We start from the raw sequence: 11,293 nt of genomic DNA, 5'->3' as shown, positions 1-11,293 counted from the left end.
CAGCGGCTTCGTGCAGCCCCGGCAAAGCCAGGCTGCCTCCCATCGCACAGATCGTCCCGCTGCGCAGCGCTATGGAGCATGTGAGCCGCCGTGGCCGCCTCGGAGCCCCCTTTCCCGAGGCTGCCTAACGCGCCCTACCCCCCACGTCTTTGGCAAATGGTCTGTTCCACAGCTGGGCCCATAACGTGCTGCTGCCCGGACCGAACCAATCGAATGGCAAGAGGGGTGTCCGGCAGATACCATCCCGCACAGTCTTGCCTTCATTTCAAAGCTCCCTGGAGAGAACAAACACCAGCCTCAGAAAGAGCTCGTTCAGTAACCTGGCGTAATAGCAACATATTTGATCCAGCTACTGCTGTTTTTGGAGCCAGTTTCCTGGACCCCCATCCCCCCCTTTCTTACGGAATGGAACGCCCCAGAGTGGATCAAAACATAGGGTTGCTGGGACCTACCATAGGAACGGGGGGAGGTGGCAGGATAGGAAATCGTCCTGGAGAGCAAATCCCCAGGTGTTTAGCTAGAGGAGGAAGGGAGGAAGAGTGGAGCCGTTTTGTGTAGGACCTGCTATATATGCAGCTGGTGTTGTGGGACTAGGTTTAAAATAGTACCTTGGACACCTCCCCTTCCCCCATGGCTGTTGGGCTGGTCCGTGTATATAAGTGGAGACCCCAGGGCTGGTCTCAGGCCCGTGGGGCCGGGCCTGCTGGGCTCCTGTGTTGCGAGGGTGGAGGGGGTTGGAGGCAGGTGGGTCTTGAGCTGAGTTAGAGCAGTGTGGAGGGCTCTGGTTTTTGGCAGCCTTGCAGGTGGGAGGCATTGGCTGCAGCCACAGGCTTGCTCCCACTGGATAAAGGCCTACCTTCTTCCCTGTCTTGCAGGAGCCTGCAAGGATCAGCCCCTGTGAGCAAACACGGGACAAAACGATGGCCCCTGCCCTGAAGAGCTCGCGGCCTAAGTACAGCCGCTTCGCGGTGGTTTGCTGTACCGCTTAGTGCGTGGGGTGCGCCCCGTGTGTCTGTCGCTCCCGTCTTGGCCCTTCTGCAGAGCGGCATCTTTCGCACGCGCCGGCCGCTGCCCCTTCTGTTGCTCCGGCTTCCCAAAAGTGTTGGCCGTGGCTGTTGAAACGTGCGGGAGCTCTGGGCCTGTGACAAAGCTCAGCCCAAACTGTTTTATGCAAGGCGTGCGGGAGAAGCGAGTTGACAGCTAGCTTCCTTCGCAGCCTTGCTTGCTGTTCCAACAACCTTCCTGCTCCCAGTGCTCTCAGGAGAGGACCATGTTTCCTTGCATGCAATGCGCCCTGGAATATGGAGCAGGCTTGTTTTTTTGAAAGGCAGAACAGAGCCAAAAAGATGGGTCTTTGCAGTAAGAACTGAGAAGCAGAGCCTGCCTTTCTGCTCCCTGCAAGTTATGTGGAGACGTTATTTTCACGTTTGCCTGTACCACAGGACTCGCATAATGTGCCCTGCAATTTCTGGCCGCTGGTTTTTGGTAATTAATGTGTTGTACGTGAGAAAATAGAGGAGCTGGGCTTTGAGAAGCCAGGAAGCTTCACAGTTCCTGTGTTCTGTTGAAGGAAGTGTATGTCGGGCATTTATTCCAAGAACCTCTGGTGCATTTACCAGCAGATGGCAGCAGCTTTTCATTACAGGTGACAAACTTGGAACAAGGGCATGCTGAGAAAAGGTCATGAGACAAAAGCTGGCCCTTTGCATAAGGGCAAGGCTTGGTTCAGTTGCCCTTGCCCCAGCTATTTGAATGCTATCTAGGGAGATATAGGCCTCGGTAAGATTTGCAAGCGCTCTGCATTCAGCAGTTCCCTTTGAGAGTAATGTGAGCTCTTCTGAAAATCTGGTCCTTAATTCTAGCGACGTTGCAGGCTGAATCTCAAGCGATCACAGGTGTGGAACTGAATGCAGAGCCAGGTGCGCACACAGAGGGAGTACAGAGAGCATGGGCTAGGGAACAGAGCAATGTTAGTGCAAAAATCCCGCTTTGGCCAAGCAGCCGTCGCTACCATTGACTTCACTGGGTGTTGCAAGTGCTTCAGTAAATCTGAAAATCATGCCCAAGCAGTCTTGGGCCGCGGCTGTAAATGTTGTCTGCTTTGCCACTGTGCCTTGGTTCCTTCAGCTTTGCAAAGAGGGTTCTGACACTTCCCCACCGATATTAAAAAAAAGTTTTGAGACCTGCAGAATGCTGTATGAATGTGCAGGTTTTTTAATGTGGCCTGTTTATTCAAAAAACATTGAATATCCACAGCTCTGTAGAGCGTGTGTAGCTCCCCACCTGCAATAATTAGGCTGGGCTGTATAAAAGCCCTTCTTCACATACTGGGTGTGTATAAAACACGTCCGTGAACCATCTGTGTGCACTAGATCCGTCTGCAAGGGGTTTTGTATAGTGCCCATCATATAAGCCTTCTAACTACATTGCAACAAAAGGCACAATCTCCCCCTTTCCATGTCTGCCTCAGTCTCCACTATGTATGGTATATAATCTTTCTGAACAAAGGCATTACTCAGCATTCTATTGACCCTTCCAATACCAACCCCTTTACAAAGTGCTTCAGCAATGGAAGTCACAAATAATTTGGAGGTTTTTGCTGGCCAAGTGAGGCTGGAGCTGAACAAAGGGAGGTCACTCAGTCTGGCTCCCCTTACCCTCTGTGGAATGGCAGGAATTTCTCTGCGCTCTATAGTCTGGGGGAGTAATGGCATCGGCGGCGGGCTGATTGTTTTTATATCTAAAGCCTATGCAAGGCTGCAGCTTAGTGCCTGTCAGTTGTGGGGGTATTAACCTTAGATCTGTCACAGCTAATAAAACAAAATCTGCAATGCCGGAGGGGCTCTGGAGTGTGATGGAAGGTACTGGCTGATGCAGGGCACAGAGCTTGTGACGGCTGTCGAGTTCCCAATCCCACCCGCCTCCCCAGCTTTTGCTTATCCATTTTCTTCCTGTTAAGTCCCGAATACTTTGGGTGGAATTTTGGCCCCATCAAACTCAATGGCAAAGTTCCCATAGGGTCAAGATTTCACTGTGTGGATTCGCTGACACTTAGCCCACTGGGCAGCTCTGAAGGATCCTCTCCCCCCCACTCCCAAATTATTTTCTTGCCATCCAGTAACACTCATTTGTCAATGCCATGGCAACAGCCTGCTAGCTGAGTGTGATCAGCTAACGGTTCGGCAACGACAACTGTCAGCAGAAGCCATGAGACTGCAAAGCAGCATCTGGCTGTTGGAGGGGGCAGTGACGAACAGAGCCGCAGGGTTGCTTACCTAGCCCAGCCCCTGCATTCCCCACACACAGCGCATGAATAGGTGTATCGTTTGATGATACATGCACACGCATGTGCTGTGCTGCCTGTAACGCACGTGCACGCACTGTGTTATAGCATGTCAAAGTGTATGCAGACACTGCTGCCATGCTACATGGGCCCACACACGCCTACTCTGCTGTGTCGAGCAAGGATGCATGCATGTGTTCATACATGGCCCCATGTGCTGTTGTCCCATGTCCATGCCCAATATGGCAGGAAGATAGCTGCTGCTTGTGGCTTAGGTCTCATCTCACCTCCTTGCACACCGCAGTTGTGTGGAATTGCTGACGCTCTGGACCAGTCAAATTAGAGGAGACCAGGAACTGCCAGTTAAAGTCTCTGTGCCTCAGTCTCCCCATCTATACAGTGGTGATAACACAGCTTGGGAATGGTAAACAGCAGTCCGGTAATACTTAGAAAATGGTTTGGCAGCCTGGTGCAAAAGGTCCTAAAGAAATGCAACATATAACCGGTGCAATATCGGCAGTAAGAACGTGACCCCTCATGGAGAGATCATTTTCTGCTCCAGTATCAGAAATACACTTAAGTGCTAAACAGAGGGGGAGGGAGATATTTTCTTAAACTAGCAGGAAATTGTATATATAAAAAAAAAAAAAACTTTAAAAGGCAACCAAAAAAGCTGTCTGTAGCCATAGGAGTTAAAGGGCAGTCTTTGTAGCAACAGAAACACATAGCAGCCTGCCCGCAGCTTGCAAACTGATGCTGCTCAGAACTGGATGGGAGGGGAGGGATCGCTCCCAAAGTGTGTAGCTGTAGCACAAAGCGGCTCTTACCTCTTGAGGGCTCCGTCTCTTGCAGCATTTATGTATTATGCCATGTTAGTTAGGCTTTCTAGAACTGATTGCTATTGTCTGGATTTGAATGAAAGATCCTAGCAAGCGTTATTGGAAAGATGATTTCCCTGGATTTGGACGGAAGTCTTGGTATCGCAAGGGCTTAACCTTCATGCGAACAGAGAGTAATGTAGTCTAGTAGCTCAGGAATGAGCAATGACCTTCCCGTGCTTAAAATTCAGGCAAACGCACGATTTTGGTGGGGAAGGTTGAGTTTTATTAATTTTCCAGGGGCAAACTCAATTTGTGGAACACGTTTGCCTGAGCAACAGCAGACTGACCTCGGGCAGAGCAGACAGGGCCCTCTGCTAATGCTTTGCAGGCTGATGATTATTCTGCACAACTTTCCAAGGGCTCCAACACAGGCTGCTTTGGAGGTGGACCTGGAACGGTTCTCTGCGGTTCCAGGGCTCCAAGCCTGACTCCCACAGGGGAGCAGGTTACAGCTCAACCAACCCAACAAAACGTGCAAGAGCCATGCACGCCTGGTGTTGCGTCATGCCTGGAACGTGCAGCAGGCTCTGGAACAGGCACTGAACGCTGACTCTGCATCTTGCATGAGGGATCAAGAAGAATTATCCAGCGGCGAAGGCATTCAAAGGAATACGGATTCGTAGAATCATAGAAATTAAGGGCTGGAAGGGACCTCGAAAGATCAAGTCCAACTCCCCCCCCCCCATTTGGGCAGGAATACTGCTAAGATCAAATGATCCCAGCAAGGTGTCTGTCCAGTCTCCTCTTAAAGACTTCCAAGTTTGGGGACTGCACCACCTCCTTGGGAAGTCTGTTCCAGATTCTGGTCAGCCTTACCGTAACAAAGTTCTTCTTTACATCCAACCTAAAACCAGGCTCTTAACAGTTTATGGCCATTGCTCCTTGTCCTCCCCTGGAGCGCCCTACTGAAGTTTTTCTCCCAGCTCCTGATCTTCGCCCCTTGCATACCTGTAGACGGCTGCCAAGTCCCGCATCAGTCTTTTCTTCCCCAGGCTGAATAGTCCCAGATCCCTCATAGCCGGCTGCCCAGAGACTTCCTGTGTGATCTGTGGCAAGGCCTTAATTTCTCTGTTTAAGAGCTGAAGAAAGACTGGTTCGTGAGTGTGAGGTGCTGTGCTCCCACGGTGACTGGTAGATTTGGAGAGCTGCCCACCATCAGCTTTAATATCAGTAATGCATGATAACGTCTGAAGTGCACAAGGCATTTCACGAGCCCGCGGGCGATCCATCCCTTCTGCCTCTGGACTTGTGCGAAGCGGTGGAAATTGGACCCCACCGCATCCCTTAAACCCGTATGCCCCACTTTCCAAGGAGCAGAGACAGCTGGTTGGTGTCTCTTCCTGATCAAGGAGCCAGAACCTCGAATTCCTTGAAAGGAATAGCTTGTCTACAGGCCTCTCGTTTCTGGATCCCGTCAAGGCACTGCGTTTGGAAATCTGGCTCACAATGTGTGCGCTCTGGCTCATTGTTTTCAAGTCAAGGTCCCAACAGGATGAATGCATCCCCAGGTCTCTCTTGGGAGGAGCATCTCTCAGTGTCCAGCCTCGCTTGGCATGATCCCACATCTCAAAAGTGCTCTTCCAAATCTGTGGGCTGTGGGTGTTTTCACTAGGGAATGGGAGGGGGAGCAGAGAGGAAACAGCATTTTGTTGCCTTTTGTTTTTTAAATAAACTGAAAATGAGACCCCGGCTGATTCTCAACCTCTTCATTGTCTTTCTTGGTTTCGCCATCACTTTCCAGACCCCCAGATCGCTTGGCCTATACATCTTCTGTGCCTTTGTCACAGTGGAGGTAATTGTATATATTTAAATATACATGTATATGCCCTGCATTAATTCCCTCCCGTGGCTGGCAATGTGGAGATTTTGTAATGGCAGAATGTATTTCTTAATTTCCTGCAGTTCCCTCTGAGGGAGTCCCAATTTTTTGGGCTACAAAATGGTTTTACCTTGCTATTGAGGAAGATGACCTGTGGAGTAGTCCTTGCATGTGGGTTTTTCATCACTGTTTTACTCAATTAAATGAATAGTTTATTGTTTCTAAGCCATCTCGCTAGAATCCTAGCAGGGATAGGGCCAGATTTTTAGTGATTCAAGGCAGATCATGCAAGTGTGATGCAGCTTGCTGTGTAGGGATGAGACCTTTTGTCTACCCAGAGTGGTGCAATCTCCAGCATTGCTGTGCCACCTGGTTCAAAGCCTGTGAGCCTGGCTGCGTGATGTCAGCATAAAAACTCGGGGCTCTTTTTCTGGGTGGAAATGTTCCTGGCTGCAACTCTTCCAACCCTTGCTTTTTGGAATATGAGATCCATGGGAACTATAGGAGCCCTCTGCAAGGGTGAGTTGCACCCAAGAAGAGCTGGATTTGCTCTTAGAACCAGACCTTAAAGTTCTCAGCACCTACAATCTGAGTCGGAGCCTTAAAATGTCTCAGCACCCAACATGTTGAGCTCTTAACTGTCCCCTGATGACACCAATGGGGACATTTCAAAGTGAGTGGATGCTCAAAGCCGATTGAGGATTTCCTCCCCCTCCTTCCTTAAACCACGCTTTTGCTGCAGTTATCTCAAGCTGTAACTCCACTGTTGATCCCCCTGCAAGTCCTCTCCACCCAGCAGCACTCTTAACTCAAAGGCAGTAACACTTTTGACTCAAGCTGGCTGGCCTGGGTGGGGTCCTGCAGCAAACTGGAGTGAGCCCCACTTCTTTGCTGCTAATATGGTCATTTTGCTGTGTAGATTTGGGTTTGGGTCTCTTGGAAAGTCTCAGCCACGTCAGGCACCATTCTGAGCTTCAGGTGAGATGCTCCTTGCATAGCGGAGCAGGAGAAAGCCCGGAACATCTGGACATGTCCTGCCAGCGACCACCAGAGACTGTCACAGGGTTTGCTGGAGGTGTCCTGGATGCGCCTGTACCCAGGTCGTGTGCTCTTCATGCCCCAGACGGTGGCACAGAAGCTGCTAGAGCGGTTCAAACCCCTCAACCCTACCAGAGGATTCCTAAGTCAGCTTGACCCGAGAGAAGCAGCACAAAGCTACTTCCCTACCCTAAATGTTTCCCACGTAGGGAAGATGGCACGTGGTTGCTGTCCTCTGTCCTCCTGTCTGTGGCATCTACATTGCTTTTGTCCTCGTGAACCCTTGGCTTTGAGTGCAGTGTTGCAAATTGAGCATTATGACTTCATTGGCCAACCTATTACACAGGAGGAGGTAATGGGTGGAAGGGACCCGCTTGTTCAAACAGAAATATCTTCAGTGGTTGCCGCGACCAATGGAAAGGGAAATGGATTTTTTGTTTAAATACGATGTTGTTTTTAAAGTCTGACTAATGTGAAAGTCCCCATTTAAAGGAGTCGAACCTGCAGTGAAATTGGTCAGTGTTTACACACCCACACATTGACTGAGGCAGCGAAAAGCAAACTTCCTGGTATATCCTGATCCAAATCACCTGGGAGCGAATGCTTAGAGGGTACAGTCCACCGAGCTGTGAGCGGCGGCCTCGGCCAAGAAAAATTCTGTGTCTCTGTTTACAAAAAAGCAAACATATCCGAACAGGGAATGTAAAGCCTAATTGGCATCACGTCGGCCCCCGCTCCCAAAAAAGGGTGGATTCAAAACTTGCACTCCTGCGAATTCGGCTGAATGAGAAATTCCACCCCTCCTCTCCGGAGGACACGAGGAGGCCTCTGAAGCCTGATCCCTAGGAAAAGACTCTTCAGAGGGTTTCAGCTGAGCGCTGGCGTACAGACCCAGGGCCTGGGAGAGGGGGGTGCCCCACGCCACCGTTGGTTTGCTAAGTGATTTCACTTTACGGATGGGGAAAGTGAAATTCAGGAAGACTGTTATTAGAGCAGAATCTGAAATCGCCAGCCAAGCTCAGAGAGCACATTGTTCTAGGTGCTGTATTAACTCACAGGTCAGATATAGCCCCTCTCCTGAAGAGCCAGCTGTTTAAATAGACGAAGCAGACAGAAGGTGGGAGAAAAGATGTACTACTATCCTAATTTCACATAGGGGGTACCAAGTGCCTTGACGGGGCACTCCTTCAATCCTGCAGTTAGATGGGGTGCATCCAGTGACCTGAGCTTGCAGTTCTGAGCTTGAACCCAGAAGATAGCCTTGAAAGGAGGGTCAGAAGGACTGAGCCGTGCGAGGCCTCCTACCTCCCAGTGTTCTTAGGGCACCAGCCCATGGAGCAGCCAAATGAGGTGCCTTGTTCCAATCTGATATTGGACAGGTAAGTGTCTGCAACAGGAGTCCTTGCAAAGCTTTTTAGATGCAGTGAAGTGCGACCTAGGTTTGGATGCAGTACAGTTGCAATAGCTCGAGCCTCTGCCTGATCTCTGCAGGAACCCAGCACCACACCGTGTTTCTCCATGAACCTGATGGTTTTCATGTATTGGGTTGTGCCTAATGCTTTTCACCTCTCTTTCTGAAATACTTATCCATGACTGTCATAGAACTGCCTGGTCTTTTGAAGTATATTTATCATTGCAGCTGCTCGGTGAGGTAGGCTAGTGTTTGTTATCTGTGTTGTACGGCTACAGAGCTGAAGCTGAGAGTTGCTAAGGGGCAGGCATGACATGGGGCAGAGCAGAGGGAAAAAAAACAAGGTTTATTGAGTATGAGGTTAGCATCCAAGGATCCTTTCTCTTTACGGCTGGTCAGTGCCAGCAGCCCTAGGAAGAGTCTGTCTGATTGTTTAGACCAGGGGTAGGCGACGTTTTTTGGCTGGAATGCCAAAAAAACCACAACGTCTACCTTGGAAGGTGCTGGAGTGCCGGCATGCTGGAGCCCAGAGCAGCTGTTTGCAGCCTCCCAGCTGCAGCCGGCCCACAGAGCCCCGTCTGCTCCCAGCAGGGCTTGCAGCCTCCCAGCTGCCTGTTGGGAGCAGCCTGAGCAACGTGGCTGGCAGCAGCTGCTCAGAGCCCTGGCTGGCGGTGGTATGCTGAGCAAAATGGCCTTGCGTGCCATACTTGGCACGCATGCCGGGGGTTGCTGACCCTTGGTTTAGGCTGATAGAAGCATTGACAAGGATTTAATGAGTAACAGGGGTTTAATGAGTGTTAGCAGCTTCTGCTTCTCCTGTCTCTCTTGCCTAGATTGCAGGCTCTTTGTCACGGGGACCGTCATTTTGTTCTGTTTGCACAGCACCTGACACACCTGGTGTCCTGGATTCTGCCTGGGCTTTAATTAGCAATAATTATAATGGACCAAGTTTCCCAAAGTTTCATTGAGTTCTGCCTGGTTAGACCAGCTGCGAATTTGGCCCATTAAGCCTTTAAGGGCCTTGTTTTCCTCTTATTTGCTTTGGTTCAAATCCGTGAACTTCTCCACACTTCCTCCTGGTCTATGGCAGTGTGATTGAGGGGAAAAAAATCTCAGAATAAATTGTCTTGTGAGCCTACGTTTTTCAGGATAAGATGACAACATGGTGTCGGATGGGAATTACTAAAGAAGCTTCCCGAACACCCTGAACATCACGACAGCTCCAGGGATCTCCTGAATATCTGCTTTAGGAGGCTTTTCAGAGATCAGACTTGTGCTGGTGATGCCTGGACAGAATCCAGAGCGATGGTATTCCTGTGGGAAGCCGGGCAAAATCATTGATCTCATTTATGGCTTGTCATCATGGGGTACTTGGGAAAGTTAAGACAGATTAACTTTTGACGTGAAATAATTAAACTACATTAAACCACTTTCTGGGCAGTCTAAAGGGACCTTGGTTTGGTTTGGTTTAGTTTATTTATTGGTTTAATTTAACTTCACTTTAGGCAACTTTTGGCATTTTTTTTGGCTAACTGGATGCATCTACATGTGCACATTAATACACGTTAGTCTATTTTAATGCACATTAAAACATCACTAAAAGCGTGCTTTTTAGTTAATGTGCATTAAAATAGGCTAATGCGCATTAAGCATCATATCCGTACTCTTTAGTTAATGCGCATTAAGACAGCCTAGTGCGCATGTTCCTAGTACCTTACAATGAAAGGCACTTTTACACGTGCTCTGGGGGTGGAGGGGGGCAGCACTTTCACTAGAGCAGTTCTGAGAGCCGTACTAATTAAAAGTGCTGCTGTGTCTCGTGTATCAGCATCCCCACACTTAAAAATGGTGGCAAGGGTGCTTGAACTAAAGCTCATTTGACTAGCTTGATTTCAAGCACCCCCGCCACCATTTTTAAGCACAGGGATGCAGATGCACGACATGCAGCATGCTGCTGCAGCTCAGTAATTGCCATGCTCCAGCAGACCCAATTAATCGAGTCGGCTCTGATGCGCTAGATTTCCAGTGCGTTGGAGCAACTTCCGCGCTCGTGTATATGGAGGTACTAGATTTAATGTGCATTAACTAAAGTGCGTTAATGCATGTGTAGACACACCCACTATCGTGTCCATGCCAGGGTTTAACACAATTTAACCAATTCACTTAGAATTCATGCCTTCAGTTAAATTGGTTTGATTTTTTTCTCTATGTCCCCAGGTGGACAAGCCCTCAGGAAACTGGTGCTAGCACATGTTAAGCATGTGTTGTTTGAGATGAAAGAAGAAGCAAAATACCCTGAGTATTAGCGTGTACCTTCCTTGGGGCAGTGTATTGTTTTGGCACTTATTTGACCAGCCGCTGGCATAATGATCACACTGGAGAAATAATATTAGGTATAAGACCATGAGGAGGCATTGAGGGTCTAAAACAGGGGCAGGCAAAATCTGGCCCATGAGCTGGATCGGGCCTGCGGTAGACTCCATTTCCCAGAAGCCCCTGCCTGTGTTGCTGTGGCCGGTTTCCACGGAGACCCCAACAGCGCAGGGCCAGGGTTTCTACAGAGACCAGCCCCAGCAGCGCTGCCAGGGTGTGCAGCTGGGCAGGGAGCTGCTCTGACGCCAGGATCTTGTGATGGCGACAGAGCGGTCCAGAGCTGGGGGACAACTGTGATCTGCTGTCCACACGCCCCGGACAGGCATGTGCAGGCAGCAGATCGCAGCTACGCCCCAACTCCGTACTGCGTTGTCACCACCGCAAGATCCCAGCCTCGGCCATGGAGCAGCTCCCTGCCCAGCTGCGTTCCCTGCCAGCACTGGTGGGGCCGGTCTCCTTGGAAACCCTGGCCCCGTGCTGTCATGGCC

The 11,293-nt window shown here is 50.0% G+C and overlaps 1 protein-coding gene across 1 annotated transcript in view; it reads right to left on the bottom strand.

The window, feature by feature from the left end:
• The window catches only part of TCP11 (t-complex 11), a 14,595-nt gene extending 11,006 nt beyond the window's left edge, over positions 1 to 3,589 (bottom strand). The window contains exon 1 of the mRNA XM_019514162.1: positions 3,583 to 3,589. The gene's annotated coding sequence lies outside the window, so the exon portion shown is untranslated. The remainder of the gene's footprint in view (positions 1 to 3,582) is intronic.
• Positions 3,590 to 11,293: the final 7,704 nt, after the last annotated feature.

This window comes from Gavialis gangeticus, unplaced genomic scaffold (assembly GCF_001723915.1).
Source record: "Gavialis gangeticus isolate Ggan-Ray unplaced genomic scaffold, GavGan_comp1, whole genome shotgun sequence".
In the NCBI taxonomy this organism is placed as follows: Eukaryota; Metazoa; Chordata; order Crocodylia; family Gavialidae; genus Gavialis; species Gavialis gangeticus.
This window is presented reverse-complemented; position numbering and strand designations above follow the sequence as displayed.